Source organism: Lithobates pipiens, unplaced genomic scaffold (assembly GCF_037356315.1).
Source record: "Lithobates pipiens isolate NorthernLeopardFrog02 unplaced genomic scaffold, aLitPip1_a1.2 Scaffold_18, whole genome shotgun sequence".
NCBI lineage: Eukaryota > Metazoa > Chordata > Amphibia > Anura > Ranidae > Lithobates > Lithobates pipiens.
Window position 1 is genome coordinate 602,115,138 of NW_027507758.1, and position 24,474 is coordinate 602,139,611.

Sequence of the window (24,474 nt, forward strand, 5' to 3'; positions counted from 1 at the left end):
CGCTCCCACTCCTATCCACCAACCAACTTATAAAACCTTTCTCTTCTATTCCTAACTCTTCTGGGAGCAATGACCTGTGCTCCACCACAGGGCCCAGTTTGGAGTCTGCAGGACCTGCAAAGATGGAAAGCCAGTTGGAAGCGTCCATTTCTTCTGGCAGTGATGTGGACATCCTTCTACTCTGCAACTCAGAAGGGGAAAGATGTAGGACGTGACCATTGCTTCAGGTAAATAGGGCCTTTTATATTACTTTTTTCATCTCCTGGGGAATCAGCTAGAGGTAGGTTACATTTTAATGGGGGTGGGTGCACAGAGATCAGCTTTCAAGATCTTTAAAATAAAGGTTTATGTAACATCAGCTCTTGAGGTTTCGGAGAGGCAGGCGTCACTGGTCTGTGCTGGGATTACTCAACACGTTTGGGGAGATGCAAGGGAGACTTGGGAGGTTGGCTTCTCATTATACACTTCCCTGAAAAACTCACACAGGTAGCAATTACTGGGATGACAGAAGGCTTATCACCGTTCCCGGAGGATAACGTTCCTCCACAACCGCTAATAGACAATGATCAAACCAGGTGCAACCAGAACCTGTGAGTCTTCTACAAAGTGAATGGGAATATGGAAGTGCTGTGAAGACCACGTATGGTTCTCCCTTCCACAACTCCTAGGACAAAAAGGTCTTCTCCAAAGATGAGCCAACATCTTAAAGGTAACCCATGGTCTTTTCATTGGAGGGAAGGAAAGGGCCGTACACTGATGACAACACAGTGTCTCCATTATTAGGCCCTCTTGGACGAAACGTGTTGGAGTGACGGGCAGAAAATTACTTGTTGGATATATGTAACTGGAATAAAACTTTCTAACCACTGTGATATCATTGGCGTGAGGGCCCTTTTCTTCATTTGGGCCCCGACTCCCGTTGCTGCGCACTGGGGAGGGAACCCAATGAAGACCAGAGTACCGAAGAGGATTGAAGGTTCTCGAAGCAACATGATTCTTTGTCAGCTCCATTAACTATGGTCTTTTAATGGTTTATAAGGGTCAACTCCAAGAAAAAAAAAATACCCAAACGTCCCAAAGCAGTCCTCCTGTCTGCTTCATTACTCCTCTTCAGGGTCCTTCAACCCACTTCCTTCCTGTAAACCCAGGGTGTCAAGGACCCACCCCCTGGGGGTGCATCATCATGCCAATCTGTATTTACATGAGGAAATTAACGGGTCCACTTGAGCACTTTTCTTTGTGACATTGAGGACCACCAATTTGTGCCTTAGTAAGAAGAATAAGAACCTTATATGACCATGGACCATTGTGACTAGGACAGTGAGGAATAGTGTCACTCCCCACCCATCCCTGATCCTTACTATTTTCATAAATATTTTCATCAGACTCAATACTCCAGTGCTGCCAATTGCACCATCTGAGTCTTACTATGGACTTGGTTACTCTAGGACAGAGGGTCCCATGAGCACTTAAGCCCATCAGTCGGATGGAGAGCATGCATTAAACTCCTGCCTGGTTCTCAGGAGGGGGACGGACACGTTGAAAATAAAAAGAGAAGCTTCTATCAAATACTAATCTCATTTCCAGAATCGATAAGTGCGCTGTCCTCAGACTAACCCTTCCTGGACGCTCACTTACTGAGAAGGGAGGGGGCCTCCCACAACCACTACATGTATCCATCTCATAGATGCTAATATATGAGGAACTGATTCATGGAGACATTTCCTTCTGATACCTTAGTACACAGTGCCGGGAGATCAGTGCTGGTCGCTTTATGTCATAAGCATTGTAATGTCAGACCCTAATACTAACTTTTCTTTTAACAGTGACACTAATCCCCTCCCTTCCTCTGTAACCCTAACACTAATCTTCCCTGTGACCAAAAACTAACCCTCCCTGTACCCTAAACATGTATTTTCCCCATAACCCATAAACCTCACACTAACCCTTCCTGTAACCCTAACACTAAACCTCCCTGTACCCCAAATGCTTATCTTCGCTGTAACCCTAACACTTATCTTACTTGTAACCATAACACTTATCATCCCTGTAACACTAACCCTCCCTTTTTCCCTAACACTTATCTTCCCCATACCTCTAACACTGATTCTCCCTGTAATCCTAACAGTAACCTTCTCCGTACCATTAATGCTTCTCTTCCCTGTAACCCTAACACTAACCCTCCCTGTACCCCTAACGCTTATCTTCCCTTTAACCCTAACACTAATCCTCCCTGTACCCCTAAGCTTATCTTCCCTGTAACCCTAACACTAACCCTCCCTGTACCCCTAATGCTTATCTTCCCTGTAACCCTAACACTAACCCTCCCTGTACCCCTAACGCTTATCTTCCCTGTAACCCCATCACTAACCCTCCCTGTACCCCTAACGCTTATCTTCCCTGTAGCCCTAACACTAACCCTCCCTGTACCCCTAACGCTTATCTTCCCTGTAACCCTAACACTAACTCTCCCTGTACCCCTAAGCTTATCTTCCCTGTAACCCTAACACTAACCCTCCCTGTACCCCTAACGCTTATCTTCCCTGTAACCCTAACACTAACCCTCCCTGTACCCCTAACGCTTATCATCCCTGTAACCCTAACACTAACCCTCCCTGTACCCCTAACGCTTATCATCCCTGTAACCCTAACACTAACCCTCCCTGTACCCCTAACGCTTGTCTTCCCTGTAACCCTAACACTAACCCTCCCTGTAACCCTAACGCTTATCTTCCCTGTAACCCTAACACTAACCCTCCCTGTACCCCTAACGCTTGTCTTCCCTGTAACCCTAACACTAATCCTCCCTGTACCCCTAATGCTTATCTTTCCTGTAACCCTAACACTAACCCTCCCTGTACCCCTAACGCTTGTCTTCCTTGTAACCCTAACACTAACCCTCCCTGTACCCCTAACGCTTATCTTCCCTGTAACCCTAACACTAACCCTCCCTGTACCCCTAACGCTTGTCTTCCCTGTAACCCTAACACTAATCCTCCCTGTACCCCCTAACACTTATCTTCCCTGTAACCCTAACACTAACCCTCCCTGTACCCCTAACATGTATCTTCCCTGTACATGTAACAATAACACTTATGTAACCCCTATACTAACCTTACCTATAAACACAACACTAACTCTCTCTGTAACCCTAACACTAATCCTCCCTGTAATCCTAACACTAACCCTTCCTGTAATCCTAACACTTCTCTTCCATATAACTGTAACACTAACCCTCCCTGAAAATCTAACATAAACACTAACATTAATCCTCCATGCAATCTCTATAAGTAAGGCCGCGTACACACGAGCGGACTGTCCGCTGAAACACTGTTCAGCGGACAAAGTTGGACGAACAGTCCGCCCGTGTGTACGCGGCCTCACTCTCACTGCAATCCTAACACTAACCCTCCCAGTAACCCTAACACTAACCTTCTCTCTAATACCTACCATATAACCCTAGCACCAACTCTTCCTGCAACCCTAACACTAACACATATTGTACCCATAACACCTATTCTGTCACCCCAACGCATACTGTACCCCAATGTTACCTGCCCTATAACCCTAACACTAACTCTTCCTGTAACCTTACCTGCCCATATTGTACCCCTAACACCTATCCTATCTGCCACCCCAACGCATACTGCATTCCAACACTAACCTATGCTGTAACATTAACTCTTCCTGTAACCTTAACACTAACTCATATTGTACCCCAAATACCTCTCCTATTTGTCACCCAAACCCATACTGTACCACAATGCTAACCCACCTTGTAACACTAATCCTTCCTGTAACCCCAACACTAACACACCCTTTAACCCTAACACTAACTCATATTGTACCCCTAACACCTATTATTCTATAATTCTAACATTAATTCTATCTGTTGCCTTAATACATACTGTACCCCAATGCTAACCCGCCCTGTAACCCTAACACCAACCCTTCCTGTATTTTCCCTAATAACTACTATTGTACCCCTAACACATATCCTGTCACCCTAAAGCATACTGTACCCCAATGCTAACCCATCCTGTAACCCTAACACTAATTCATATAGTACCCCTAACACTTATCCTATCTGTCACCCTAATGCAAGCTGCACCCTAATACTAACCCACTATGTAACACTATCCCTTCCTGTAACCCCAACACTAACCTTTGCTGTAACCCCAATACTAACCTTACTTTTAACACTAACACTAACCCATATTGTACCTCTAACACCTGTCCTATATGTCTCCCTATTTCAAACTTTACCCTGACACTAACCTACCATACCACTAACCCTTCTTGTACAGCTAATACTAATTCTACCACTAATCCTATATGTTGCCTTAATGCATACTGTACCCAACACCAACCCACCCTGTAACCCTAACACTAACCCATATTGCATCCCTTTTGTCAATCCTATCTGTATCCCTAATGCATACTGTACGCAAATGCTAACCCACCCTGTAACCCTAACAATAACCCTTCCTGTGACCCTAACACTCCTTGTAAATATAACACTAATTCCAGCACTAACCCTTCATGTAACCCGAACACCTATCCTGCCCTAATGCATACTGTACCCCAATTCTGACCCTTCCTTTAACTCCAACACCAACCTTTCCTGTAACCCTAACACCGACCATCCTTGCACATCTAACACTAATTCTAGCACTAACCCTTCCTGTAACCCTAACGCCTATCCTATCAGTCAACCTAATGCATACTGTACCCCAATACTAACCATTCCTGAACCCTAACACTAACCCTCCCTATAACCCCAACCTTCCATGTAAATCTAACACTAATTCTAGCACTAACCCTCCCTGTAACCCTAACACCTATCCTGTCAGTCGCCCAAATGCATACTGTACCCCAATTCTAACCCTCCCTGTAACCCTAACAGTGGCCCTTCCTGTAACCCTAACATCAATCCTCCTTGTACATCTAACACAAATTCTAGCGCTAACCCTTCCTGTAACCCTAACACCTACCCTATCAGTTGCCCTAATGCATACTGTACCCCAATGCTAACCCACCATGTAACCCTAACACTAACCCATATTGTACCGCTAACACTAATCCTATCTGTTGCCTTAATGCATACTGTACTCAACACTAACCCACCCTGTAACCATAACACTAACCCAAATTGTACCCCTATTACCTATCCCGTCTCCCTGATGCATACTGTACCCCAATGCTAACCCAACTTGTAACCCTAACACTAACCCTTCCTGTAACCCTAACACCTATCCTATCAGTCGCCCCAATGCATACTGTACCCCAATTCTAGCCCTTCCTATAGCCATAACACTAACTCTTCCTATAACCCTAAAACTAACCCTTCTTGTAACCCTAACACTAATTCTTCCTATAACCATTCCTGTAACCCTAACACTAACCCTTCCTGTAACCCTAACATTAACCCTTCCTGTAACCTTTACACTAGCCCCCCCTGTAAGCCTAACACTAACTCTTCCTATAACCATTACACTAACCCTTCCTGTAACCCTAACGGTAACCCTGCCTGTAACCCTAACACTAACTCTTCCTGTAATCCTAAAACTTACCCTTCTTGTAACCCTAACCCTTCCTGTAACCTTAAAACGAACCCTTCGTGTAACCCGTACACTAACCCTTCCTGTAACCCTAACATTAACTTCCTGTCACCTTTACACTAGCCCTCCCTGTAAGCTTAACACTAACTCTTCCTACAACCATTACACTAACCCTTCCTGTAACCCTAACACTAACCCTTCCTGTAACCCTTACCCTAACCCTTCATGAGACCCTAAAACTAACTCTTCCTGTAACCTTAAAATGAACCCTTATTGTAACACTAACATTAACCCTTCCTGTAACCCTTACACTAACTTCCTGTAACCCTTACACTAACTTCCTGTAACCCTTACACTAGCCCACCCTGTAACCTAAAACTAACCCTTCCTGTAACCCTAACACCTATCCTATCAGTCGACTCTAATGCATACTGTACCCCAATTCTAGCCCTTCCTGTAGCCATAACACTAACCCTTCTTGTAACCCTAACACTAACTCTTCCTCTAACCCTTCCTGTAACCCTTACACTATCCCTTCCTGTAACCCAAACACTTACCCTTCTTGTAACCCTAAACCTTCCTGTAACCTTTAAACTAACTCTTCTTGTAACACTAACACTAACTCTTTCTGTAACCCTAACACTAACCCTTCATGAGACCCTAAAACAAACCCTTCCTGTAACCCTAACACAATGTGCGGTATGCGGATTGTCATGTGTTGCAGTGCAGCTGCATTGGGATACATTGTATCTGTGTGTTGGGATTCTATTGGGATGTAAATGCAGCCATATTGTGTCCCATGAGACCTCAGATCATTCTATAACACTGGGAGCTTCCCATGTGACAGAAATGTATTCACCAAACATTTCCTCATTATATACATAATGTTTTCTACTTCTGAGGGTCACTATTGTATCCAATCTATCCAAAACAAAAACCGGCATGTTTTCACCTATATTAGTATTGCAGATCTCCCGCATCCTCTTTGCAGCCGCTTCCCTTTTACATGCAGTCCAGTTTTGGTCCATGTCAGTGCTGCTGATCTCATGTGTCCTCTTTGCAACCACTTCCTGTGTCTGTGTGCACTCCTGCGTTGGTATATCTCAGTGCTGCAGATCCCCCCCTTCAGCCAGTTTGCAGCCACTTCCCATCTACCTGCACTCCCAGCTTTATTATGTCTCGGTGCTGCTGGTCTCCTGCATCCTTTTTGCAGCCACTTCCCATCTACCTGCACTCCAGCTGTTTGATATCTCAGTGCTGATGATCTCTTTCAGCCAGTTTGCCGCCACTTCAAGTCTTACCAGCTTTGGCACACGTCAGTCTCCTGCATCCTCTTCTCAGCCACTTCCCCCGTCTACACGCACTCTAGCGTCGGCACACCTCAGTGCCGCCGATCTCCTGCATTCTCCTTGCAATCACATGCCATCTATAGGCCCTCCAGTTTCGGTACACCTTGGTGCTGCCGATCTCCTGCGGCCTCTTTGCAGTCACTTCCTGTCTACATGCGCACCAGCTACAACGCTATGGTATATGTTGTCTGCATTTCACGTATTGCATTCCAGTCTCCTGGGCGGCTGTTCAGCGATTAAAAAAGAAAAGGGGGTAAAAGCCGTGGCAGGTAAATTGCTGTACGGAGGGATGCCGCCCTCCCTTCTCCGCCGTAATTCCCCACCGCCCCCCACCTGCGAAGTGTGATTTATGTATTGCACCTAAAGGGGGACTCCGGCACACATACCTTTCTTTTTCAATTCATCTACATCCACAAAGGAGGTAAATACACTTTGTGTGCTGCAAAAAAACGCCCTTTGCAAACCCAGATTGTACCTTGTAAAAGTAGCAGTGACATCATCGCCGGGCTGTACATAGCCTGTGCACAGCTGTGGGAGGAGCCCAGCAGGCCACACCCACTCCAGAAAAATACAGGAGGAGGGGGGGGCGGAGACAAGAGCAGTGAGCGGTCTTTATTACAGGAAAGTCTCACCGCCGGATTACTGCTCAGATCTGGGGAGAAATACACACAGCAGACTGAGGCCCCGCTTCACACCATAGAAACGCACTCTGGATGCGCTCCAGGTGCTTTTCTGTACACATGCGTTTTTTTAACACGTTTTTGATGCAGTCCAGTGCGTTTTTGCTGCGCTTTTGGTGCAGTCCAGTGCGTTTTTGCAACCCTTTTGATGCATTTTTGGTGCAGTCCAGTGCGTTCCCCCCCCCTTTTTTTTCTTAGGCCCAGTTCACACCATAGAAATGCAGTCAAGATGCGTTCCAGATGCTTTTCTGCATGCGTGTTTTTGATGTGTTCCAGTGCGTTTTTGATACGCTTTTGATGCAGTCCTGTACTTCCCCCCCCCCTTCCTTTTTTCTTAACCTTAAATAAGGACATGTGTGTTTCAGGTGTGTTTTTTGTGTGTTTAGATGCCTCCCAGTGCATTTTTTGATGCGTTTTACAGCTTTCCAGTACAGTCCAGTGCAGGAAAATTGCAGCATGTTCTACAATTTTTTCTGCAACTGGAATGCCCTGGAACTGCAGGCACTGGTGTGAACTATGCCATTGAAAATCATGTAACCTATTTTCCATGCATTTTTGACGCAGAAAAAAAACACACTGGACTGCATGTGGTGTGGACTGGCCCTAAGAAAAAAAAAGGGGGGAAAAACACACTGGACTGCATGTGGTGTGAACCGGCCCTTAACCTCAAGGGCCGGTTCACACCACAAAAACGCAATCCAGACCCGGTGCATTTTTGATGCGTTTCCGGATGCATTCCAGGTGCTTTTTTTTTCTTCCCTTTTCCTGTGTTTTCCACTATTCTATTTTCCACTATACTAGGGTCCAGTGCCTTTTGATGCATTTGATGCGTTCCAGTGCATTCCAGTGACTTTCCGTGTGTTTTTGGTGCGTTTTCCTGCTTTCCAGAACAGTCCAGTGCAGGAAAAAATGCAGCATGCTCTACTTTTTTTTTTTTTCTGGAACTGAAAAGCCCTGGAACTGACAGCACTGGTGTGAACCGTGGCATTGGAAACCATACAAACTACTTTCCAATGCGTTTTTGATGCAGAAAAAAAATGCACTGGACTGTATGTGGTGTTAACTGGCCCTTAATAAGGACATGTGCGTTCCAGTGCATTTTTGATGCGTTTTACAGCGTTACACTGAAGGAAAAATGCAACATGTTCTACTTTTTTTCCTGGAGGGCCAGTTCACACCATAGAATCGCAGTCCGGATGCGTTCCAAGTGCTTTTTTGCATGCGCGTTGTTTGACGCACTTTTGATACATTCCAGTGCGTTTATGATGTGTTTTTGATGCAGTCCAGTGCTTCCCCCCCCCTCTTTTTTCTTAACCTTAAATAAGGACAAATGTGTTCCAGTGCATTTTTGGTGCATTTAATTGCATTCCGGTCCGTTCCAGTGCATTTTTGATGCATTTTACCCTGTTCCATACAGTCCAGTGCAGGAAAAATGCAGCATGTTCTACTTTTTTTTTTTTTCTGGAGCGCACTGGACCTGCAAGCACTGATATGAACTATGCTATTGAAAACCATTTAACCTACTTTCCATGCGTTTTTGATGCAGCAAAAAACAAAACCCAAAAAAACGCACTGGACGGCATGTGGTGTGAACCGGCCCTTAACCTAAAGGGCCAGTTCAAACCACAAAAACGCACTCCAGATCTGGTGCGTTTTTGGTGTGTTTCCGGGTGCATTCCAGGTGCTTTTTTTCTTCTTTTTTTCCTGTCCCCCCCCCCCCCACTATACCGGAGTCCAGTGCATTTGTGACACATTTTTGATGCATTCCAGTGCCTTTGCGTGAGTTTTTGACTGTGTTTTACTGCGTTCCACTACAGTCCAGTGCAGCAAAAAATGCAGCATGCTCTACTTTTATTTTTTTTCTGGAACTGAAAATCCCTGTTACTGACCGCCCTGGTGTGAACTACGCCATTGGAAACCATATAACCTACTTTCCAATGCGTTTGTCATGCAGAACAAAAAACACACTGGACTGCATGTGGTATGAGCTGGCCCTTAATAAGGACATGTGCGTTCCAGTGCGTTTTTGATGCATTTTACAGCGTTCTAGTACAGTCCAGTGAAGGAAAAATGCAACATGCTCTACTTTTTTTTTTTCTGGAACTGGAACGCACTGGTGTGAACTATGCCATTGGGAACCATATAAACTACTTTTCATGCGTTTTTGATGCAGAACATGGACTGCGTGTGGTGTGAACTGGCCCTAAGTGCATGTGGTGTGAACTGGCCCTTAACCTTAAATAAGGACATGTGTTGCATTTTTGGTGCATTCCAGTGCATTTTTTTATGCGTTTTACAGCGTTCCAGTACAGTCCAGTGAAGGAAAAATACATGTTCTTTTTTTTTTCTGGAACTGGGACTGGCTGCACTGGTGTGAACTATGCCATTACAAACCATATAACCTACTTTCCATGCGTTTTTGATCCAGAAAAAAACGCACTGGACTGCATGTGGTGTGAACTGGCACTTAACCTTAAATAAGGACATGTGTGTTCCTTGTATGTTGTTGAAAACCATATAACCTACTTTCTATGTGTTTTTGATTCAGAAAAAAAAAAAACGCACTAGACGGCACCCTAAGGCCGGGTTCACACTGGTACAAAATACGCTCCGACTTTGGGAGCACATGTCACATGACACGTATAAATCAATGCTTCCCTATGGAAGCCTTCTTAACTGGTCCAACACAAGGCGGTCCGACTTTGAAAAAAGGTTCCTGCACTACTTTGGTCCGACTTCAGCCCATTCAAGATCATTGAAGTCGGAAAATCATCTTAAATGATCCGACTTTGGCATGCGACTTGTGTTCTTAGAATCTTGAAGGGGTATCACATGCCAAAATAAAAAAAATAAAATAAAAAAACGGTGTGCGGTCCTCCCCCGTTCCATACCAGGACCTTCGGGTCTGGTATGGATCTTGAGGGGAAACCCCACACAAATTTTAAAAAAAAACAGCGTGGTGTCCCCGTCCCCATGACCATACTAAACCAAAGGGATTCTAAGGGGAACCCTAGTCAAAAAAAAAAAAAGATGATGTGGGGTCCCCGCCCCCAAGACCATACCAGACCAAAGGGATTTTAAGGGGAACCCTTAAATGGCGTGGCCCCCCCCCCCAAAAATCCATGCCACACCCTTATGCAGTCATGCAGCCCGGCAGGTCAGGAAAGGGGGGAGGACAAGCTAGTGCCCCCAGCCCCTCCTGGACCTCAACATGGGAGGGTCGGGGAGGGCCCCCCACCCCAAAGCACCTTGTCCCCATGTTGATGGGGACAAGGGCCTCTTCCCGACAACCTCGTGTGGAGTTTGTGGGAGTCTGCAGGTGAAGGGCTTATGGGAATCTGGAACCCCCCTTTAACAAATCCTGACCCCCATCCCATGTGAATGAGTATGGGGTACATTGTACTCTATTTATTCACCCCAAAAAAAATGTAAACATTTTTTATAAAATCAGTACACAGGTTTTTGACAAAGTCCTTTATTAAAGTACCTCCAAAATCTCTTCTCTCTCCAGTGATGTCTTCTTCCTCTGGTTCTTCTCTCTCCAATGATGTCTTCTTACTCTGGTTCTTCTCTTTCCGGTGATGTCTTCTTCCTCTGGTTCTTTTCTCTCCAATGATGTCTTCTTCCTCTGGTTCTTCTCTCTCCGGTGATGTCTTCTTCCTCTGGTTCTTCTCTCTCCGATGACGTCTTCTTCCTCTCGTTCTTCTCTCACCGGTGATGTCTTCTTCCTCTGGTTCTTCTCTCTCCGGGGATGTCTTCTTCCTCTGGTTCTTCTCTCTCCGGTGATGTCTTCTTCCTCTGGTTCTTCTCTCTCCGATGACGTCTTCTTCCTCTGGTTCTTCTCTCACCGGTGATGTCTTCTTCCTCTGGTTCTTCTCGCTGCGCTGATGTCTTCTTCCTCTGGTTCTTCCTCTGGTTCTTCTCGCTGCGCTGATGTCTTCTTCCTCTGGTTCTTCTCATTGCGCTTATGGCGTTTTCCTCTGGTTCTTCCTCCGGTTCTTCTTGCTGCGCTGATGTTGTTTTCCTCTGATTCTTGCTGCGCTGAGGTCTTCTTGCTCTGGTCCTTCCTCCGGTTCTTCTCTCTTTGCTGTCTTCTTTCTCTGCCGGTTCTTCCTCCATTTTTTTCTCCTGACGCTAGCTCCAACTTTTGTGTTACCTCCAGCGTGTGCCATTACTTATATGGCCATGGGGCGTGGCCACCTAGTGATGTCGCCTGAAGGCCTCACCCCTTGTGATGTCACCACCAGGGTCATAATGGGGCGGTGATGTCACAAGGGGTGGGGCCCCCAGATGTCATCAACAGATGACCATATCCAATGACTATATGAGTAATGGCACATGCTGGAGCTAACACTACAGCGAGAGCTAGCATTGGGAGAAGAACTGGAAGAAGAACCGGCAGAGGACGAAGACAGTAGAGAGAGAAGAACCAGCTGAAGAAGACATAAGCGCAGTGAGAAGAATCAGAAGAACCAGAGGTAGAAGATATCAGTGCAGCGAGAAGAACCGGAGGAATAACCAGAGAAAGAAGACATCAGCGCAGCGAGAAGAAATCGGAGGGAGAAGAAATCTGAGGAAGAAGACACGTTGGAGCTACTTTAATAAAGGACTTTGTCAAAAACCTGTGTAATGGCTTTATTTATTTTTCACCCTTTTTTTGAGTGAATAAGTAGGGGTACAATGTACCCCATACTCATTCACATGGGGTGGGGCTAATGGGGGTTAATTCACATAAAGGGGGCTTCCAAATTTCGATAAGTCCCCCCGCCCGCAGACCCCCACAACCACCGCCCAGGGTTGTCGGGAAGGTGTTTGAGGGGGGCGCAGAACTCTATCGGCCCCGAATCATTCACCCCCATGTTGAGGGCATGCGGTCTGGTATGGTCCCGGAGGGGGGGGGGGGGTGCTCGCTCGCCCTCTCCCCTTTCCTGACCTGCCAGGTCGGATAAGGATCTCCTATAGATTTTGTATATGTTTTTTTGTCTTTTTTTTTTTTTTTTGGCATGGGGTCCACCCTCAAGGTTTATCCCAGACTCAAAGGGCCTGGTATTGTCAGATCAAAGTCGGATCTTGTTCATTGAAGACACATGGAAGTAAGACATGAAGTCATAGGGCAAAGTCTGAGCAGAAGTCGTGCAACTTCCATGTCAGGGCAATGTGAACACCGCCTTATAAAGAAATATAATTATTACATATTTTATTCACTTGCAATATTAAGTGCTTATATGCTAATGTTAGGTAATATTAAATACTTATATGCTAATGTTAGGTTATATTAAATACTTATATGCTAATGTTAGGTTATATTAAATGCTTATATGCTAATGTTAGGTAATATTAAATGCTTATATGCAGTAATGTAAGTAACTCAGTTAAAATAAACAGAGTTACTTAACACAGTTACTTTAGAGGGTAACGAGTAGTCTAACTGATTACTCTTCCCCTCATGGTAACTCAGTTCCCATTACTTGGGAGGTGTTACCACAATTACATCTACCGCCTGGGAGGCCCGCCATGGCCACGCTGCCTGGCCGTTCGTTCCGCCATGGGGAGGGGGGCTTTCGCCCGCTGAGCTGAGAAGAGACTGAGACTCAGAGAGACTGTCTGGACCGCCCCATCCCGCCCCGCCTATCCAGAGATAGAGAATGTAGGGAGGCGGGCGGACACTGAAAAATGAAGTCAGCTGACCAGCTGACACCAATTGAGTGAAGGGGAGGATTTCTCTCTCTCTCCCCACGAGGAAAGGCATCCCTGGAGGCATTTAAGTAAGTGACTGTCTGATGATTCGAATTGCAGTGCAATCGATCCATCCCAAGTCCTTCACCACCTCTGCTTCTTACTGATCCCATCCCTACCCACCCACCATCACTTCTACAACAGAGGTGATGGGGGGGATACGGTAGGGATGAGATCAGTGGTGGTGGGGGATGAGATCAGTAAGAGGCAGAGGTGGTGGTGGGATAGGATGGCACCACCACCTCTGCCACCCCCCCAAGTACCATCGCTGCCTGCCACCCCCCCAAGTACTGTACACCACCACCACTGCCACCCCCGCAAGTACACCACCACCACTGCCAAGTACCACGCTGCCCCCCCCTCAAGTACCACCCTTGTCACAGTTACTTTGCTGAGTAACTAATTACTTTTCCAATGTAGTAACTGAGTTACTAACGCAATTACTTTTTGGGAGAAGTCATTTGTAACTTTAAATTAACTGCTTATCTGCCAATGTTAGGTAATGTTAAGTGCTTATATGCTAATGTTAGCACACCAAGATTCATGGAAGAATAATCATGACAAATTGAGTCAGATAATATTTGTTTATCCCGGAGTTAAGCTTTAAAGTGAATCTAAATGTAAATAATATTGCACCATACCGGTCCTTAGATGTGATGGCTGCATTTATTTTCTTTTGTTCACCTGGTGATCCTGCCAGTCACACACCTGTCCTAGGGTGACAACACTCATTCTACTGTATCTATGGAGAAGTAGTGTTGTCAACCTGGTCTGGGCTCAGTCAGGGGCACTGATGTAGGGGAAGTACAGGCAGTACCAAGCCCAAACAAATCAGCATGGGGACCGGGGGCTCAGTGCAGTGTATGCAAGCTCCTGTCCTGCTTTGGGTGAGCACTAAAAACATGCTTTAGCAAACTGCTTGCAGCAGAATGGGAGATATGCCAGCAGCGAGCAAGGACAAATGGCAACCTTTCACCTCCTGTAAACCCCACCGGTGATAGCTGCAGCTGTCTTTCAGCTGTACGGCACCCATTTGTGTTTTTGTTGCATTTTCTGGTAGCCATGCACCTGTGAAACATGGACATATTAATCAAAAAGTGCACGAAAAACGCAGCCACGGTGCTTTTTTGATGCGTTTTCGATTCATTTCAATGGGAGATGCCTTTTTGGAGGATTTTTTAAAGAAAGCACCAGAGATGCATGAAAAATATATATGTAAAGTTGGGTCTTCTTTTATTTTTATATTTTAATAAAAGTTGCTCATCCATGTATTTATGATCAGATTAAATAGAGGTATTTTTAAATTAGCCACTAGAGGGAGTACACTTCATTTGCATACTTGTGTCAAGTTAGTGGTTAGGAAAATACCAAAGCCACTGGCTCAACGTAACAGGCAGACAACTGACATTTCCAGGAGATCGGCAATTGTAGATCCTAGTCATATTCTCACGAGAGGTCTATACCTCTGACTAGTTTAATTGAGTCAGTCTGTTGTTATTGGGATAAAAGGCAGGATGTAAAATCTCATACAGTCATTGCCTTTTATACCAGAATTGTATGACATTGCAATTTCTTTTTATGTCAGTTTGTGTTTCCATCCACCATCTGGCCCTTCTTCTACAATACGGAAGGGTGTTGGGACTGTTTGGTGGATTCCTCTTCCTCTTTCTGGCAGAATGGATAAACTCACAACTTCTGCTTCAAGTACTTTCCGTATTTTGGAGAGCTGCCACAGAAAGACAAATGGTTTGCCAACAGCTGAAGAAAGATATTTCATTTACAAGGAGCTAATAAAACAAATTACTTCTCTATTTGACATATTAAACCACAAGAAGTAAAGGGAACTGATATCTCTTGATGGTTAGTATAGCTGCTTTAGGGCCCTGTTCTCCAATTGTCATGGTCCAGCCAAGAGTGAGAAGGTCTGTATCGTATTTTCATAAATATTTTGGAGATCACAACCAAGGTCTATCATGATCCAGTCGGAGAAGAGTTAGTTTGGAATATACATGACATTTCAACAAAACGGAGTCCAAGTAACACCAATGTTTAATTCTTCTCTTGACAGATGTCTCCAGGAATCGATGTAGATGTCTGCATGTAAATTGCACAGTCTAGACGTGACCTTCTCACCTAATCTCCAATTGGAGCTGTTCACGAAAGGCAGAAATTGTCCATTGCTCAAAGAAACCCTAGCAACCTCTGGAGGAACTTTAGAGTTCCACAAAACCTTGGTCGGTCGAGATAATACCTTTACACAACACAGGTCTATCGTAATCGAGTCAGAGAAGAGTTAGTTTGGAATATATGTGACATTTGAACAATACAGAGTCAAAGGAAGGCCAAAATGTTTCATTCTACTCCGTCTTCGGACATTGTGCTAGGTGTTTGCATGCAAATTGCGCAGACCAGGTGTAATGTTCTCACCTGATCTCCAATTGTAGCCTTTAATGGTCCACCCAAATGTGTATAGGTTGTTCTCAACCTTTTTAATATGGAGAAACCCTTGAAATAAGTTTCTGGTCTCGGGGAGCCCTGCTAATAATTGTTATATCTAAAGCTCACAGTAGTGTGATGGGAAGAGATCGATAACAATCCACAATACAGATAGCTAAAAAGATCAGCTGGTGCCAGTGGTTATTTATCTGAAAGGTAGAAATTGGCCATTGCTAAAGGAACCCCTAGCAACCGCTAGAGCAGCGTTTCTCAAAGAATTAAACATTTGGCCTTGTATGTTTTGAACTAACACTTCTGGCCAAAAAATTTATGAAAATGCGATCTAGTACTGCCAGGGTTGTATGGAACCCGAGAGTTCCTCTAGAGCAGTGTTTCTCAACTCCAGTCCTCAAGGCGCCCCAATAGGTCACATTTTGAGGATTTCCCTCAAATGAAATGGTGGCGGTAATTACTACGGCAATAAAATTGATCAAATCACCTGTGCAAAATAATGGATAGCCCAAAAACATGACCTATTGGGGCACCTTGAGGACTGGAGTTGAGAAACAATGCTCTAGAGGAACTCTCGGGTTCCATACAACCCTGGCAGTACTAGATCGCATTTTCATAAATTTTTTGGCCAGAAGTGTTAGTTCAAAACATACAAGGCCAAATGTTTAATTCTTCTCTGCACAGGTGTCTCTGGACATCGGTCTTCTCAAGGAATCCTTAGCAACCTCTGGAGGAACTTTAGGGTTTTTTGGAACCATGAATGGTCTATATCATATTTTCATAAATATTCATATCACGACACAGGGCTATCAAGATCCAGTCAAAGAGGTGTTAATTCAGAACATGCATGGCATTTTAACAGTACAGAATCAAAGGAAGACCAAGTGTTTAATTCTTCTGTGTAACATAAGGAAAGAATTCCGGATGGCTGCACTTCCAAAAATCCTTTTATTGAAGCTTCATATGACAAGTGGTTGACAGATGGAGTAGGGGACAAAAAGGTAGGCGCAAATGTTAGCGCTTAGTCATTACCATCTTTCAACCACTTGTCATATAAAGCTATCTGGTAACGATTAAGCACTAACTTTTGCACGAAACCCGTCTACCTTTTTGTCCCCTGCTCCATCTGTCAACCACTTGTCATATGAAGCTTCAATAAAAAGATTTTTGGAAGTGCAGACGTCCAGAATAATTTTCTTATGTTACACAGGATGCAAGCTGGGCTAGCACCTGACTAGTGTGTGTGGGGATTAACCAGAGACTCACTCACCTGGATCGGCTTTTCTTCTTTGAATCTTCTCTTCACTGATGTTTCCAGACATCGGTCTAGGTGTCTGCATGCAAATTGCACAGTCTAGGTGTAATGTTCTCACCCGATCCCCAATCGTAGCCTTTCTTGGTCCACCTAAGTGTGTATAGGTCTTTTTCAACCTCAATATGGAAAAGGGAGTCCTGCTAAAAATTGTTATATCTAAAGCTCACCGTACATTAGTGTGATGGTCACTGGGAAAAATTCTCCCTACATTTGAGGTCATTGAGAAGAATACACACATACAGATAGCTAAAAAGATCATTGATGTCAGCGTCAGGCAGAAATGGACCATTGCTCAATAAACCCCTAGCAACCTTTGGAGGAACCCAAGGGTTCCATGAAACCCTAGATGGTCTAGATCATATTTTCATACAACATAGATCTATCATGATCTAGTCAGAGAAGAGCTAGTTCGGAATATACATGATATTTTAACAATAAAGAGTCAACGTAGGCCAAATGTTTAATTATTCTCTTCACAGATGAACATTGGTCTGCTCAAGAAACCCCTAGCAATCTCTGGAAGAACTCTAGGGTGCAATGGAACCTTGACAGGACTATATAAAATGTTCATAAATATTTTGAAGATCATAACACAGGTCTATCATGATCGAGCCAAAGAATTCAGAACATACACTACACTTTAACAATACAGAGTCAAAGGAAGGCCAAGTGTTTAAATCTTCTCTTCCCAGATGTTTGCAGACATTGGTACAGGTGTCTGCATGCAAATTGCAGTGTAGGCATAATGTTCTCACCTGATCTGACATAATAGCTAAAAAGATCATTGGTGTCAGAGATTACTTATCTAAATGACAGAAATTGCCAATTGCCCAAGGAACCCTAGCAACTTCTGGGGGAATTCTAGGTCAGCCTTGCTGGTCTAGATCATATTTTCACACAACACATGTCTATCATGATCTAGTCGTGGAGGTGCTCTTTCAGAATATACAAGGCATTTTTAACAATACAGAGTCAAAGGAAGGCCAAATCTTTAATTCTCTTCATACAGTGGTGTGAAAAAGTGTTTGCCCCCTTCCTCATTTCCTGTTCCTTTGCATGTTTGTCACCCTTAAGTGTTTCAGAACATCAAACCAATTTAAACAATAGTCAAGGACAACACAAGTAAACACAAAATGCAATTTGTAAATGAAGGTGTTTATTATTAAAGGTGGAAAAAAATCCAAACCATCATGGCCCTGTGTGAAAAAGTGATTGCCCCCCTTGTTAAAACATACTATAACTGTGGTTGTCCACACCTGAGTTCAATTTCTCTAGCCACACCCAGGCCTGATTATTGCCACACCTGTTCACAATCAAGGCATCACTTAAATAGGAGCTGCTTGACACAGTAAGGTCCACCAGAAGATCCTTAAAAGCTACACATCATGCCGAGACCCAAAGAAATTCAGGAACAATTGAGAAAGAAAGTAATTGAGATCTATCAGTCTGGAAAGGGTTATAAAGCCATTTCCAAAGCTTTGGGAATCCAGCGAACCACAGTGAGAGCCATTATCCACAAATGGCGAAGACATGGAACAGTGGTGAACCTTCCCAGGAGTGGCCAGCCGCCCAAAATTACCCCAAGAGCGCAGCGACGACTCATCCAAGAGGTCACAAAAGACCCCACAACAACGTCCAATGAACTGCAGGCCTCACTTGCCTCAGTTAAGGTCAGCGTTCATGCCTCCACCATCAGGAAAAGACTGGGCAAAAATGGCCTGCATGGCAGAGTTCCAAGGAGAAAACCACTGCTGAGCAAAAAGAACATCAAAGCTCGTCTCAATTTCTCCACAACACATCTTGATGATCCCCAAGACTTTTGGGACAACATTCTGTGGACCGATGAGACAAAAGTGGAACTCTTTGGAAGGTGTGTGTCCAAGTATATCTGGCGTAGAAGGAACACTGCATTTCATAAAAAGAACATTATACCAACAGTAAAATATGGTGGTGGTAGTGTGATGGTCTGGGGCTGTTTTGCTGCTTCAGGACCTGGAAGACTTGCCGTGATAAAAGGAACTATGAATTCTGCTGTCTACCAAGAAATCCTGAAGGAGAATGTCGGACCATCTGTTCGTGTACTCAAGCTGAAACGAACTTGGGTTCTGCAGCAGGACAATGATCCTAAACACACCAGCAAGTCCACCACCGAATGGCTGAAGAAAAACAAAATGAAGACTTTGGAGTGGCCTAGCCAAAGTCCTGACCTGAATCCTATTGAGATGTTGTGGTATGACCTTAAAAAGGCCGTTCATGCTTGAAAACCCTCTAATGTAACTGAATTAGGACAATTCTGCAAAGATGAGTGGGCCAAAATTCCTCCAGGACGCTGTAAAATCCTCATTGCACGTTATCGCAAACTCTTGGTTGCAGTTGTTACTGCTAAGGGTGGCCCAACCAGTTATTAGGTTTAGGGGGCAATCACTTTTTCACACAGGGCCATGATGGTTTGGATTTTTTTTCACCTTTAATAATAAACACCTTCATTTACAAATTGCATTTTGTGTTTACTTGTGTTGTCCTTGACTATTGTTTAAATTGGTTTGATGTTCCGAAACACTTAAGTGTGACAAACATGCAAAGGAACAGGAAATGAGGAAGGGGGCAAACACTTTTTCACACCTCTGTAGATGTTCATGGACATTTTGTCAAGGAACCCTTAGCAAACTCTGGAGGAGCTCAAGGGTTCAATGGAACCCTCACTGGTGTAGATCATATTTTCATAAATAATTTGCAGATCACAACACAAGACTATCATGATCAAGTTAGAGAAGCTTTAGTTCAGAACCTGCATGACATTTTAACAGTACAGAGTCAAAGGAAGGCCAGACCTTCTCTTCATAGATGTCTGATTACTTATCTGAAAGGCAAAATCTGGGAGGAACATTTGGGGTTCCATAAAACCCTGGCAGGACTAGATCATAGTTTCTAAGGTCCTGACGTCATCAAGACCAGATCATCAAGGGTTCATAGCTCTCTATTGGAGGTGATAAAGCTGAGGGACAGTCCACCGCACTTCCAAAAATCTTTTTATTGAAGCTTCATATGACTACTTGTTGAGGTCAAAGGGAGAGTAATCTGCTCCCCCAGCAGATGTCGCTTCTCCATGCACCAGAGGTGGACTGTCCCTCAGCTTTATCACCTCCAATGGAGAGCTATGAACCCTTGATGATGGTCTTGATGACATCAGGACCTTAGACCAGTGGAGCCTGGGGGAGAAGAAGCTGCAGCAACTGGTATAGCAGCACAGAGGAGCCAAGGATCAGGTAAGTAAATCTGCAAGGAGGAATGTTGAGATGTCCTGGAGTTGGACTTTAAATTTATGATCATGGTATGATTATGGGGTCAATATTGATATTTTTGCTGACTGGGTTACAAGGAGGATACAGTAAAATATTAAGGTATTGCTCTCTGAATCTGGAAGAGACCATGGCCAGCATTCAAGCACAATTGAATGCCAATCTATCACATATTAAAGTGGAATAAGCCTTTAAATTTCGATTTTCACAGGAGATTGGTTCTAACCACTCAAAAAATCAAAACGTTTCCACAGGGGCTACAAACTGAAACAATAAAAATCTGAAAACAGATCTCCCAGTGAAGCCCATTTCATTGTCCGTAACGTGTTTCTGCTGCTCCCTGGCGCGGTACTAAACGGAGGCGGCGCGATGCCATTGTAACATTCCCAGAAGCACACAGGACATGAGACGTACCTCTAACTTTCTGGAATGGCTGCCAGTCTCATGGGAATGGAGCTGCTCGGGAAATTAGCTGGAGGCGGAGAGGTGAGATCGTAAAACGCCAGGAAGCGTGCTCATTGATCCGCCATTGACAAGCTCTAAATGAAGTCTTGCGGCAGGAGGGAGTGCATCAATTACCAAGATCTATGGAAGGAAAGGAAGAGAAATCAGATGAGACCCACTTTATTCAGATACCAAAAGAAAATCAACAATTATGTTAAACAATTACAGAAGATAAGAGCCAAACATTACATGCGTCTAAACCGAGTGCATAAAACAACCTCAGAAAAACACTAACCCTTTAAAAAATAAATAAAAAAAAGAAGTATATTTATTAAGCAGTAAATGTGACTCTCAAACATTCACTGGAAGTGAATCAATCAATGTCATTTAACCACACCAGTTCTCCCCCATGTACACTGTCTATGGACCACAGCAATTTTTGCATTTCTGCTATGGACCTATTGATTCGGCAATAACTTTGTCATTAAGATAAGTAACATAAGTAAAGCAATACAATCTTTTTTCTATGACTTGCAAGGCTTTTATGATAGTGTCTTGCAAAAAATTTTTTTTGTTTTTTGTGATTAAAAAAAGTAAAAAAATATATACACTTTTGTCTATTTTTAATCAGTATTAGTTTACAACACACGTTTCTGTAAATAAAAAGTATACAGCTTATTATATAATTTGCCTTGTTAAAAACTTCACTAAAATTATGATTCTGTACAATGCATTGCAAAGTTATTTACAAAATAAAATTAAATTTTTAAAATACAGTGTAAAAGCTTAATTTTTGTTCAATGTGTTTTTTTTATGCACTAAAAAAAAAATTGAAACAAAACAAACAAAATTAAAAAAAAAAATCAATATTTATGCATATAAAAAAAAACAAAAACAAAAAAAAACACAGGATGAACATAGCAAAGAGCATAATTGAACTGATTGCAGTAAACCAGTCTTTTTTAACACTTTTACTCCAGAGGAACCCTTGAAATAAGTTTCAGGTCTCTTAGAAATTTTGGGAAAATTAAAGCAACAACGTCGACAGAATGGCACGGGCAGGCATAAGGGCTTACATGTACGTCCTTGCCTTCCCGCGGGTCGGGGGCCCGATCGGGCCCCTGCCCGGTGCCTGCGGCGGTCGGTATTCGTTCGGGAGCGATCCGGGATGAGGTGGCGGCCATTCATTCATGGCCACCCCCTCGCGATCGCTCCCGACGAATAGAAATCCTTCGTCATATCACTTCCTCTCCTGTAATGTAATCTCTCCTCCGTGTCGGTATTTTTCGCTCCGACACCGAGGAGAGAGGATCGGTGAGTTGCACCAACACGACACTACACAGTAGAACATGCCAGGCACACTCACACCCCCCCCGATCACCCCCCCCAATTACCCCTGCCCCCCAGTCACAGTGACACCAATGTCATTTTTTTTTTTTGCATTGGTGTCATTTGTGACTGTAATAACTGTTAGGGCAGTTAGGGTTAGCCCCCTTTAGTTCTAATGTACCCCCCTAACCCCCCCAATAAAGGTTTAACCCCGTGATCACCCCCCATCGCCAGTGTCACTAAGGCTGGGTTCACATTGCAGCGGTTTATGAGAACGAATGTGATTCGCACCGCACTGCAGTGCAAATCACATCCGATCTCTGTGCGATTTGAGTTCAGCCATACAGATAGTATGGCTGAATTCGCACCGCACCCGCCGCACCCGCCGCAAATTCACACGGGACCCTTTTTTTGGCCCGCAGCAGAATCAGATCGCATGGGTGTTCACACCATGCGATCCGAGTTTGCAGATCGCACTGCGATATGCGAACTGATCTGGGGGTGTCATTAACATTTCACTGACACTCCCAGCAGTTCGCATAGGGCAGTGTGAACTGCCGCCGGGAGGAATGCGATGCGGGAACCCGCCGCGGATTTGTGGCGTTCCCGCATCGCTCCAGTGTGAACCCAGCCTAATAAGCGATCGTTTTTCTGATCGCTGTATTAGTGTCACAGGTGACGCTAGTTAGGCAGGTAGGTATTTAGGTTCGCCGCAGCTTTTTATAGCGCCAGGGACCCCCATATACTACCGCATAAAGCCCCCTGATTGCCCCCTAGTTAACCCTTTCACCAGTGATCACCATATAACTGTTACAGGTGACGCTGGTTGGTTAGTTATTTTTTTATAGTTTCAGGGCACCCGCCATTTATTACCTAGTCTCATTAGTGTACCCCTAAATTTAGGGGTGTCTACTTTCCAAAATGGGGTCATTTGGGGGGGGGGTTTGTGCCATCTTGGCATTTTATGGCCTTCAAAACTGTAACGCCCTTAGAAAGCCTGAAGGCGGTGCTTGGTTTTCGGGGCCCCGTACGCGGCTAGGCTCACAAAAAGTCCCACATATGTGGTATCCCCGTACTCAGGAGAAGCAGCAGAATTTATTTTGGGGTGTCATTTCACATATGCCCATAGCATGCGTGAGCAATATATCATTTAGTGACAACTTTGTGAAAAAAAAAAAAAAAAAGTTTGTAATTTTCCCGCAACTTGTGGCAAAATATAAAATATTCCATGGACTCAACATGCCTCTCAGCAAATAGCTTGGGGTGTCTACTTTCTAAAATGGGGTCATTTGTGGGGGTTTTGTGCCATCTTGGCATTTTATGGCCTTCAAAACTGTAATAGGTAGTGAGAAGTGAAATCAAAAATTTACACCCTTAGAAAGCCTGAAGGCGGTGCTTGGTTTTCGGGGCCCCGTACGCGGCTAGGCTCCCAAAAAGTCCCACATATGTGGTATCCCCGTACTCAGGAGAAGCAGCAGAATTTATTTTGGGGTGTCATTTCACATATGCCCATAGCATGTGTGAGCAATATATCATTTAGTGACAACTTTGTGTAAAAAAAAAAGAAAATATTTTTTTTTGTCATTATTCAATCGCTTGAGGCAAAAAAATAAAATATTCAATGGGCTCAACATGCCACTTATCAATTTCCTTAGGGGGTCTACTTTCCAAAATGGGGTCATTTGGGGGGGTTTTGTACTGCCCTGCCATTTTAGCACCTCAAGAAATGAGATAGGCAGTCGTAAACTAAAAGCTGCGTAAATTCCAGAAAACGTACCTTAGTTTGTAGATGTGACAACTTTTGCGCAAACCAATAAATATACAATTATTGACTTTTTTTTTACCAAAGACATGTGGCTGAATACATTTTGGCCTAAATGTATGACTAAAATTGAGTTTATTGGATTTTTCTAATAACAAAAAGTAGAAAATATCATTTTTTTTCAAAATTTGCGGTCTTTTTACGTTTATATCGCAAAAAATAAAAATCGCAGAGGCAATCAAATACCATCAAAAGAAAGCTATATTTGTGGGAAGAAAAGGACGCAAATTTTGTTTGGGTATAACATTGCATGACCGCGCAATTACCAGTTAACCACTTCAGCCTCGGACCAATAAATACCTTAAGGACCAGAGGTCTTTTTGCAATTTCGCACTGCGCTGCTTTAACTGGTAATTGCGCGGTCATGCAATATTGCACCCAAACGAAATTTGCGTCCTTTTCTTCCCACAAATAGAGCTTTCTTTTGATGGTATTTGATTGCCTCTGCGATTTTTTTTTTTTGCGATATAAATGGAAAAAGAGCGAAAATT

General features: G+C 43.9%; 1 protein-coding gene across 1 annotated transcript in view; it reads right to left on the reverse strand.

The window, feature by feature from the left end:
- NCOA1 (nuclear receptor coactivator 1) overlaps nt 1-24,474 on the reverse strand; it is a 620,070-nt gene that overhangs the window by 434,596 nt on the left and 161,000 nt on the right. Inside the window, exon 2 of the mRNA XM_077489247.1 lies at nt 20,803-20,973. The gene's annotated coding sequence lies outside the window, so the exon portion shown is untranslated. The remainder of the gene's footprint in view (nt 1-20,802; nt 20,974-24,474) is intronic.